This window comes from Petaurus breviceps, unplaced genomic scaffold, assembly GCF_028583685.1.
Source record: "Petaurus breviceps papuanus isolate PSGF00001 unplaced genomic scaffold, PetGlider_PUasm1.0 189, whole genome shotgun sequence".
Lineage (NCBI taxonomy): Eukaryota > Metazoa > Chordata > Mammalia > Diprotodontia > Petauridae > Petaurus > Petaurus breviceps.
Genome location: NW_027185809.1, coordinates 46,147,171 through 46,159,301, shown reverse-complemented (window position 1 = coordinate 46,159,301; position 12,131 = coordinate 46,147,171). Strand labels below are relative to the sequence as shown.

At 37.9% G+C, this 12,131-nt stretch overlaps 1 pseudogene; it reads left to right on the top strand.

The window, feature by feature from the left end:
* Window positions 1-9,042: 9,042 nt before the first annotated feature.
* On the top strand, window positions 9,043-11,398 carry LOC138164085 (inhibitor of nuclear factor kappa-B kinase subunit alpha-like; annotated as a pseudogene).
* The last annotated feature ends 733 nt before the right edge of the window (window positions 11,399-12,131 follow it).

Genomic DNA, 12,131 nt, shown 5'->3' with positions numbered 1-12,131 from the left:
TCTGTTGCGGGCGTTTGCCCTCACAACAGATTTAGACGACTAGCCCCACGGCCCTCTCACTTACCCATCCCGGGTCTTCGGTCGTCACCGGCCCCTCACGGGGAAAAAACACCAGACAGAAGGCGGAGGAGTGAAGCGGGGTGGTTTATTCTTCAGCAGTTACATGGCGGAGAGAGAGAGAGAGCCCTCTCACACAAGAAAATATATAGCGAATCCGAGCCAATCATATCGCAGTCTTACATTTATAGCCTTATATGGTGATCACCCCATGGCCTTATATGGAGATCACCCCATCAAGCTTATACATATTCATTCAAAGCAACCATGGCACCGCCCATAAACCCCTCCCCCTCCCCCATCAGACTTAAATATATTTCTCCACCAAATTAAAGTATCAATATATGTGTGTTCTACTCTCTTTTGACCAGTTCAGATTAAATTATTTTTAAGTAACACCTTCTCCTCCCACCTTTTTTTATACTTGTGTAATTTCTTCTTGTTCAATCTGATTATAAACCATAGGCACTCCCCTTTTTTTCCTTCCTTTTTTTCCTCTTTCTTTTTTGTTTTTTTTTCCTATGTATTAAGATAATCAAAACACAACAAAGGCACTCCTTCAGTTGTATTTCAATTCCTCTGTAATACTTAATAGCATTTGGGTTCTGAGAGAGTATGTTTCTTCTTCTTTTTTAATTTAAAAATGTAAATTCATTCATGTATATTCCTTGTTAATTACTCAGTAACACTCACATTTTTATTATTTCTTTTGACTCTTCTGCCTGCATATCATAGCCTTTAGTCAGCTGTTACTTTTATTTTTTCATTAAGAATGATAAGGAAATTTTTCCACCTGTAATACTATATTTTGTTTTCTGGGGAAAGTTTCTACAGGTGATAAGCCTTTGTTTTTTCCCTTTTTGAATATTGTATACTAAGCACACTTACCCTTTAGAATTGTAATCACCAAATCTTGAGTGATGTTGATCCTTCTATCTTAGTACTAGAACTCTTTGATTCTGACTTCTTATGGTATTTTTTTCTAACCTTTAAGTTGGAAGCTCTGACTTTTATCATTGGCCTGAAAGCTCTATATAGAGGCTTCCCTTTAGGAGGTAACTGGTAGATTCTTTCTCTTTTCAAATTGCCCTCTGGTTCTTATAGTTCTAGGCATTTTTTCATATGTCCTAACATAAGATATCCCGGCTTTCTTTTTTTGTCATTCTTTATGACTCTTACATAGAGAAATGATTCTTAGATGGTCTTTCCTTCACTTGTGTTTACATGTCAGGTTCATTATCATATTTCTTGCATTCTTTTTAAATTTTTTTTATGTCTTTGGATTTTGTTTTAATCTTTCTTCTTTTTTCATTGGGTAAAAAATTCTCTTTGTCAAATATTAATTTTCAGGCAACTTGATTTTGGGGTAAGACCTTGTACCTCTTTTACTAAATTATCAATTCTCATTTTAAATCTTCCTTTTAGAGCTTACTTTTTTCCTATTTTTTTCTTTAAAGGTATTATTGAATTTACAGTATTATTTTTAAAAGACAATCTTGTTTTTCAAGAATTCTTGTATTCAAGCTATACTTTTGATTACAGTTTTGCTAATGGTTGCTGTAGAATTTCTTCTGTTTTTGTACCTTGAATTTTTATTTCTTAATCAGTCGTGTCTTATTTTTGTAAAACGGGGACAATAATAGCACTTGCTTCCCAGGGTTGTTGTGAGGATCAAATGAGGTCATAATTATAAAGCACTTAACCACAGTGCCTATCACATAGTGTTCTATAAGTGTTAGTTATTACGATTATGATAATTATTCTTTGCTCTTCTGATTGCTTGCTTTGCTTTAGTTTATTGCTCTATTCTAAGTGCTAACCTCTGTAATTCCTGCACCTGGACTGTCATTTTGGGACATAAGGGAATACCTTTCTTCTTGTGAGAAAACTCCTCTTACTAATACAGATTATTAACTCTTCCGTAATTTATTCTTGGAGGATAAGTCATTTGTACAGGGTCAAACATCCAGTGTGTGTCAGAAGTAGGATTTGAACTCAGATTTTTCTGACTCTGAGACCGAGTCTCTCTTCACTATGTCCCATTGCCTCTCTGAATTTGTCTAAGTGCTTGCTTTTGCTCAGCCTTTACCAAGCTTTGTTGAAAGATGAGAGATCCACAAAGAATCTTATCAAAGAAAATGAAGTATTAGTTTCACACAACTTTTAAGATTTGTTTAAATTTAATTATAAATTAAAAGTAAAAAAATTTAAAATTCTCTCAACATATTAATATGCATTACATATATGTGTATGTATGTATGTATGTGTGTGTAGATTCAATATACATTATCATTTGTTTCTTCTGAAAAAAAGAGACTGAGATGGAGAATTAGTTTTTTGCTGCCACTTTTCTCAATGACCAAATGTCTTCTGACACCACTTCTTTTCTTCCTTTCTTTTTTATAAATGTAAAATGGGGTTGAGAACTTTTTTCCTCATTGAAATGGAGTCAGACAAAATGCTCTTGGAATGATATGATGGTATCAAATGAGATATTCTTATTTCTTTTTAAAGCATTCTTTTTTTTCTTCATTTCTTTCTTTCTTTTTTGTCTGTGTGAAGTGAAATCCTCTGAAGTCACACAAGGCAGAGGATTTCTCCTCTTCCCCCCAAATCTACAAATGTATGAAGAAACTTTTCAGTCAATTCACTCCTACATAGCATAGATTGTGTAGGAGACCATTCTGCTGAGAGTGGCACTGGGTCATTATTTTCCTTTGTATTTCTGTGCACATGAACTATCAAGTTTGGGACAGCAGCTCTAGAAAAAGCCATCAAAGATTCTTTCTCCCTCTGCACTTAGGACCCATAAATTCCCATTTGTAGAGGGAAAATGTAGATCATTATAAACATTCATAGCACTGCATTCATTGTAAAGGCATTTGATTGTCTTCATATCTTCTGAAAGGTCTATGATTTATCTGGCTAGTCTGAGAGGTTCAGCAGTCTCTTACTATTGCAAGAAGCTCAGTGAATCAGGATTTTGTATATTCTTTCTGTCACATTGTGCTTCAAGTAAAGTACCATGGATAAATGTTGATTCACCTCCATTCACGCTCTTAAATACAGAGTGCTTCACTTTCTGCAATCTCACTTTTTAAAGCAAATATAGGAAACAGTGGAAGGGAAACAATTTTTCTCTGTACATTGTTATCCAATCAATAACACTTCTATAGACCAATAGGTTATTTAAAATTTAATGAAGAATGGATTAGTTAGTAAGTGAGATTAAAAAAAAATCCCTCACTTATTCCAGTCTAGTTTAGTTGCTGTTTTTTTGGAAACATATTAATGTGATTTTCTTTAATGTCCCCTGCCATCACTGATTCAATAATTTACTTTTAAAGTATGTCAAGGGGGCAGAACCAAGATGGTGGAGTAAATGCTTGTTTGAGCTCACCCCCCAATCACCTCCAAATACTTGTAAAAACAATGACTCTAAACAAATTCTAGAGTTGCAGAATCCACAAAATGACAGAGTAAAATACATCTCCAGCCCAAGACAGCCTGGAAAGCCAACAGGAAGGGTATATTGCACTGGGTTGGGAGTAGACCAAAGTAGTGTGGGCTGTGCTGGGTGCAGATTGTGGGGGATCCAGTGGCTGATACAAACACCTGAAGCCTGAGACAATACACCCCCAACACCTCCACCCCTACTGGAAGCAGAGTCCTGCCTTAACAGGGAGTTAGAAAGACAAGTATTTAGCTAGGAAGATGAGTAAACAGTGTAAAAAAAAAGTCAGACTATAGAGTTTTACTTTGGTGACAAAGAAGATCAAAACATATAAAAGAAGATGACAAAGTCAAAGTTTCTACACCAAAAACCTCCAAGAAAACTATGAATTAGTCACAGGCCACGGGAGAGCTCAAAACTGATTTTGAAAATCAAGTAAAAGAAGTAGAGGAAAAATTGGGAAGAGAATGAGAGTGATGCAAAAAAAACACACACAAAAAACAACAAGTCAATAGCTTGCTAAAGAAGACTGCCAAAAATACTGAAGAAAATAACACTGCAAAAATAGACTCACGCAAATGGTAAAAGATGTCCAAAAACACAATGAGAAGAATATCTTTAAAAGCAGCTTTGGCCAAATGGAAAAGGAGATCCAAAAGCTCACTGAAGAAAATAATCCCTTCAAAATTAGAATGGAACAAATGGAAGCTAATGATTTAATGAGAAATCAAGAAATTATAAAACAGAACCAAAAGAATGAAAAAAAAAGAAGACTGTGAAATATCTCATTGGAAAAACCACTGACCTAGAAAATAGATCCAGGAGAAATAATTTAAAAATCATTGGACTACCTGAAAGTCAAGATCAAAAAAAGAGCCTAGAGATTATCTTTGAAGATATTATCAAGAAAAACTGTCCTCATATTCTAGAACCAGAGGGTAAAATAGAAATTATAAGAATTCACTGATCACCTCTTGAAAGAGATCCCAAAAGGAAAACTCCTAGGAATATTGTAGCCAAATTCAAGAGTTCCCAGGTCAAGGAGAAAATATTGCAAGCAGCCAGCAAGAAAAAATTTGAGTATTGTGGAAATATAATCAGGATAACACAAGACTCATCAGCTTCTACATTAAGGGTGAAAGGGCTTGGAATATGATATTCTGGAGGTCAGAGAAGCTGGGATTAAAACCAAGAATCACCTACCAAGAAAAACTGAATATAATACTTCAGGGAGAAATATGGATATTCAATGAAATAGAAGCCTTTCAAGCATTCTTGATGAAAAGACCAGAGATGAATAGAAAATTTGACTTTCAAATATGACTCAAGAGAAGCCTAAAAAAGGAAACAAGAAAAGAGAAAGAATAAGGGACTTTTTAAAGTTGAACTATTTACATTCCTACATGGAAATATGATATTTTTAATTCATGAGGCCTTTCTAAGTATTAGGGTAGTTGGAGGAGAGAGAGACAGAGAGACAGACAGAGAGAGAGAGAGAGAAAGAGAGAGAGAGAGAGAGAGAGAGAGAGAGAGAGAGAGAGAGAGAGAGAGAGAGAGAGAGAGATGGCACAGGGTTAGTTGAATATGAAGGGATGAAATCTAAAAAAATAAAATCAAGGGTTGAGAGAGGAATATATTGGGAGAAGGAGAAAGGGAGAGATAGAATGGGGTAAATTATCTCATAAAAGAACCAAGAAAAAGGTATCACAATAGAGGGGAAGAGGGGGAAGGTGAGAGGGAATGGATAAAATTTATTCTCATCAGATTCAAATTAATGAGGAAATAACATACACACTTGATGGAATCCTAATATAGCTACCCCCAGCCCCAGTATTTTAAATTCATTATAGGCCTGGCCCCACAGAACAGCAGGCCCACTCTACCTACCTAACCTCTCCCCCTCCCCCCAATATCTTAACTTCTTTATATATGCGTCACTGCTCACTAACAAAAGGTGTGTCTCTGAACTTAGTTCCCACAGGAACAGCAGGTGTGTCCATGTGATGGGAACCTAGCTACTGCCTCTATCTGCTCACTGACCCCAGACCCATTCCCTCAGAAACAGGTGTGTTTTGGTATTCAATCACAATCACATCATGCAACTAGCCCAAGACAGGACCACAATACCCAAGTATCTTTCTTAACCAGACAGGACCACAATAGCTAGCCAATTGGAGGGCAGAATGACCAGAATGTTTTACCACTGAACCATAGATGGGACCCTTCCTCCATTACCTAATCCCTTAACAAACTCCTCCTGCCTTTTTAATATTAATGATATTCCTCTATTCTATGTAAATTTCTGTTATGTAATTGCATCTTTACCCTATAAAAATCCATCTTGCTTTCTCTAATGTTGCTGGTTCCTCTTGGAATTTAACCCACTTCATGAGAGACGTCAATCTCAATAAATGCCTATATTTGGATTAGATGTGGTCTGATTCTGAACTCTTTGCGATGGTTCTACCACAACACATAATGAAACCACAACAGTTTTGGTGTGGGCAGAGCCCCAACCCCAACTGTTTTTGGTGTCCCTGGATTTAAACTGCAACACACTCAATTGGGTGTTTTACCATATAGTAAATGAAGAGGGGAAGGAGATAAAGGGGGAAATAATGGAATGGAGGGTAGATTAGGGGAAGGGGTATTCAGAACCAAATACTTTTGAAAAGGAACAGGGTAAAAGGAGAAAATAGAATAAGTGGGGGGTGGGATAGGATGGAGGGAAATATAATTATTTTTTCACAACATCACTATTATGGAAGTGTTTTGCATAACTACACTTGTATAACCTATATTGAATTGCTTGCTTTCTCAATTAGGGTGGGTGGGGAGGGCAGAAGGGAGAGAATTTGTAACTCAAAATAAAAAAAAATGTTGACAATTGTTTTTTTTTTTTTTACATGCAACTTGGAAATAAGATATATAGGCAATGGAGTAGAGAAACCTTTTTTGCCATATAAGAAAATAACTGGGAAGGGGATAAGATGGGGCATGATAGAAAGGAGGGCAGACTCCAGGAAGAGGTAATTAGAATGCATACCATCTTGGGGTAGGGAGGGATAGGAGAGGTGGGGAGAAAATTTGGAGCTTGAAATTTTGTGAAAATGCATGTTGAAAACTAAAAATAAATAAATGAATAAATAAAGTTTGTTAAGACCATTGAAAAGAGATTATATGTCTAGTGTTACCTTTGCAGTTACTTTTGACCTAGAGACTTTATCAATGTAATATGACTCACTACAATAATTTCTTTTGAACAAAACTATTTACCAGGAAATGTGGTTGAGTTTTTAATGAACAATGGACAGGGACTACTGTATCTTTCTGGTTTCATTTGCCATTATTCTGTAATTTTCAAACTGGATCTAGACATGCAAAGGATAGCTGAAGCTAAAAAGGAAAGCAGTTAGCTAATGCTATCATCCAAGGAAGCAGTTCTATTGTCTAAGTAATCAATTCCTTTACTAGCTTTCACAACTTCAATAAAAGTGACCTGATAATAATGTAAAGTTAAATTTTATACCGGCCCTGGATCTGATCTATTTATGTCATAGATTTTAGAGCTGGAATGAATCTTCTGGATCACCTAATCCAAATCCTTCATTTTATGGTTGAGGAAATTGAAGCCAAGAACAGTTAAATTCCTCATTCAGAGTCATTGAGGGAGAAGGTAGCAAAGCCAGGTCCTCCTAATATCAAATCCATCATTCATTTCACCATACCATGATCTCTTCTTGTTTTAAGGTTGTAAAATCATAATTCCTTTAAAAATACACCAGTGCTTCATATTGCTACATAGTGGAAAAGAATGCATCATATTGTAGCAATAATTCCAAACTCCCAAGAAAGTTTAAATACTCATGTCTATAAATTAAGATCACCAAACCAGGGTAATTCTAGTCACAATCCCATCTGGAAGGATACACAGATCACAACTTCTCTATGGCTCAGCAAATAAGTGCCAGGGAGTTGTCTAAAACATGGTGAGATATAATGACTTAAAGTGATCAAACTTGTATATCAATGGCTAAGATTTGAACTAAATCTGATTGTATTGTCCCATACTGTCTCTATAGCCCTATGTTAAATCAGGTACATTTGTTTTATAGAATTTCAATTTAAAATTTCAGAAAATGTTTGAAAATAATCTATTAGTCACTTTAAATTTTTTTAAGTTACTTAAATGAATTTTGTACAAAGCATATGGATAAAATGTATATTAGAATCATTATGTAACCCTGTAAGGAAGGGGTTACTAACCTCTGGTCTGTGAATTTGTTTTCATGAATATATTTTGGTAACTGTACTTTACTATAATTTGGTTCCTTTATAATCCTGTTTTTTTTTAATTTTATACATTTAAAAACTGGAGTCTAGGAGAGGGTCCATACATTCCACCAAATTGTGGAAAAAGTTCATGACACAGATAAGGTCAAGAAGTCGGGCCATACAAGGAGCAGTTTATCTGTCAGGTGTATAGAGAAGGGAAGAATTTGTGACCAAATGAGATAGGGAACATGAATTGTATAATGGATCATTTTAATTACATTACGTTACATTAAACAGATTTTGCACAAAGTCAAAGGCACCAAGATTAGAAGGGAAGCAGAAAGCTGGGAAACATTTTTTACAGCCCAGTGTCTCTGCTAAAGGTCTCATTTCTAAAATATGTAGAGAACTGAGTCAAATTTATAGGAATACAAGTCATTCTCCAGTTGATAAATTGTCAAAGGATATGAACAGGCGGTTTTCACATGAAGAAATTAAAGCCATCTATAGTCATTTTAAAATGCTATAAATCATTATTGATTAGAGAAATGCAGATTAAAATACCTGTGAGGTATCACATCACACCTGTCAGACTGGCTAACAGGACAAAACAGAGAAATGATAAATGTTGGAAAAGATGTGGGAAAATTGGAACACTAATGTATTGTTGGTGAAGTTGTGAACTGATCTTACCATTCTGGAGAGCAATTTGGATCTATGCCCAAAGGGCTATAAAATTGTGCATTTCCACTTGACTAATGTTTAATTTGAAGGTATTTTTAGATCCTGTATTTGATTGCATGCCACCATAGAGTGTTGCGGGGGAGGAATGGGAAGGTGACAAAATTTGAAACTCAAGGGCTTGTGGAACTGAATGTTGTAAACTAAAAGTAAATAAACACATTAATTACACACACACACACACACACACACACACACACATCAAAACCCCGTGCATTTCCTTTGACCCAGCAACACTGCTTCTATGTTTGTATCCAAAAGACATCATAAAAATGGGAAAATGACCCATGTACAAAACTATTTATAGCAGCTCTTTTTGTGGTGGCCAATCAATTGTGGAATGACTCAACAATTGGTATATGAATGTAGTGGAATACTATTGTTCCATAAGAAATGATGAACGCTTTACCACGCCTGGATGTTATGTTGAACTCTCGCGAGAAGATCGGGTCGGTGGCAGCTGTGGCTGGGGTCGTGAGCCGGGAAGGAAGGGGCGGCCGACTCCTCTCTCGCCCATGGATCGGTCCCCAGGTCTGTGGCCCGGCGCCGGCGGGCCCTGGGAGATGCGGGAGCGGCTGGGCATGGGCGGCTTCGAGAATGTCTGTTTCTACCAGCACAGGGAACTTGGTAACAAAATAGCTATTAAATCTTGCCGCCTGGAGCTAAGTGCAAAAAATAAAGACCGGTGGTGCTGTGAAATCCAGATCGTGAAGAAATTGGTCTAGACAGCATACTTTGAGTGGAGAAGTGGCTGGCGAGCACACAGTGACGATGAGGCCAGGGTTATAGGTCCAGGTGGCCCATACTGGCCAAGTAATTTTGAACAGAGAAAAATTCCATTTCACATCTGGGCACTACTTAATCATCCCAGTGTTGTAAAGGCCTGTGATGTTCCTGAGGAGATGAATTTCTTGATTAACGATGTCCCTCTTCTAGCTATGGAGTACTGTTCTGGCGGGAGATCTTCGGAAGTTACTCAACAAACCAGAAAATTGCTGTGGACATAAAGAGAGTCAAATCCTTTCTCTGCTTAGCGATATTGGGTAGGGGATTCAATATGTGCATGAAAATAGAATTATTCACAGAGATCTAAAACCTGAAAATATACTTCTTCAGGATGTTGGTGGGAAGATAATTCATAAGATAATTGATTTGGGATATGCTAAAGACTTTGATCAGGGAAGTCTGTGTACATCTTTTGTGGGAGCTGCAATATCTGGCCTCAGAGCTCTTTGAGAACAAGCCGCATACTGCTACTGTTGATTATTGGAGCTTTGGGACAATGGTGTTTGAATGTATTGTGGGATATAGACCTTCCCTGCATCATCTGCAGCCATTTACCTGGCATGAAAAGATTAAAAAGAAAGATCCCGAGCATATATTTGCATTTGAAGAGATGACTGGAGAGGTTAGATTTAGTAGCCACTTACCTCAGCCAAATAGCTTCTCTAGTTTCATACTGCCCATGGAGCAGTGGTTACACTGATGCTGACATGGGATCCTCAGCAGAGAGGGGGAAGTCTGGATCTCACAGGTGAAGCAGCCAGGGTCCTTTGTGCTCATGGACCACATACTGAACTTGAAGATAGCATATATATTAAATATGACTTCTGCAAATATAATTTCCTTCCTATTGTTGCCTTAGGAAAGTCTTTATTCACTACAGTCTCTAATTGACCAAGAAAGTGGAATAAATATGGCTTGTCAAGAACTGCTCTTAGAGATGGGAATTTCCCTGGACCCCCGGAAGCCTTCTTCTCAGTGTGTTCTAGATGGAGTAGGAGTAGGAGGCTGTGATAGCTACATGGTATATTTGTTTGATAAAAGCAAGATTGTCTATGAGGGGCCCTTTGCTTCCAGAAGCTTATCTGAATGTGTAAAGGACAGCAAAATCCAATTGCCAGTCATGCAACTGGGTAAAGTGTGGGCTGAAGCTGTGCATTATGTATCTGGTCTCAAGGAAGACTACAGCAGGCTCTTCCTGGCACAGAGAGCAGCAATGATGAGTCTTCTTTGCTACAATGCTAACTTAACAAAAATGAAGAACACCATGATCTCAGCTTCTCATCAGCTGAAAGCCAAATTGCAGTTTTTTCATCAGAACATCCAGCTTGACCTGGATAGATACAGTGACAAGATGACCTATGGGATATCTTCAGAAAAAAATGCTAAAAGCCTGGAAAGAAATGGAAGGAAAGGCCATCCAGTATGCACAGGCTGGTGATATTGGATGCTTGGATGAGCAAATCATGTCCCTGAACACAGAAATTGTGGAACTGCAGAGGAGCCCTTCTGCAAGTTGTCAAGAAGATGTCATGGACTCTCCGGAACAGAAAGCCATTAATCTCTACAAGCAGTTGAAGCCCAGGTCTTCAGATCATTCCTACAGTGATAGCTTGGAGATGGTGAAGATCATTGTGCTGACTGTGCAGAACCAGGACCGCATACACAAGGAGTTGTTTGGCTACCTTAGCAAGTTATTGGGCTGTAAGCAGAAGATTATTGACCTGCTCCCCAAGATTGAAGTGGCCCTCAATAGCATCAAAGAAGCTGACAACAAGGTCATGTTGATGCAAGGAAAAAGGCAGAGGGAAATTTGACATCTGTTAAAAATTGCTTATATTCAGAGTTCCTCTCGATCCCTTGTTGGAACCAGTCTAGAAGGTGCAGTCACTACTCCAACTCCTGCAAGTCTACCCTCAACTTTGACAGTCCCCGCCCCCCGTTTTCTGTCATGTGTACTAAGTGCTCAGGATGGAGAAACTTTTACACAGATAGTAGAGGAAAATATGAATTATCTTGGCTGTTTGATTACTGTTATCCATGAGACAACAGAGGAATGGGACTCTTGATTGGAGTTGGCTGACGTAGTGATGACCTCTGACTGTCCCAAAGTACATGAAGATGTTGATCGTTTTCATATATGCGACAGACACCAGAATCTACTCTAGGGTTATATGTACAGGGATTTGATTTTCATTCATTTTTAACCTGTGTTAAATGATCTGAAGGTCATTGGCTTTTTATAAAATGTATATTGTACAATTTACCAATTATACCTACTTGGGAGCACTGTGAGCCATCCTTTTGATGCTTCAAAGTTCTGTTCTCTTTTGTTCCTACTTATACAACTGCACTCTCCTTTAGGCATTTCTGCTTCACAGAAATATAGGTCGAGGGGAGCCTTATGGAAGTGGAGAAGGACACAAGGGGGCTTGGGGACAAGAGCCTTCCAATAGCTTTCATAAACTGGCTTTCCTTTTGACAGTGGGGTCTTTGGGCCCCCGGGTGTCTGCTATAGGCAATTCAGCTCCAGCACATGATGGATTTGCCTTCAGCCAATGACCTCGATTGTGGTGAAGTCACCACGTTGGCCTTTTACTGTTCTAATTTTTCCTGACTTCAGATTATTTTCCAGGAAATTGAGGCAGTTTGTGTTGGTAGAGAGAGAATTTGTTCACATGCACACTGGTACCAAAGACACTGCCAGAGGAGGGAGAAAAAACATGTGCTGAACCATACAGGTTTTTTCAGAGTGAGCAGGGCACAGGTTTGTTCCCAATCCTCTAACAGTACCTTTGTTTCCCTTGAGAGTTGGCAACCT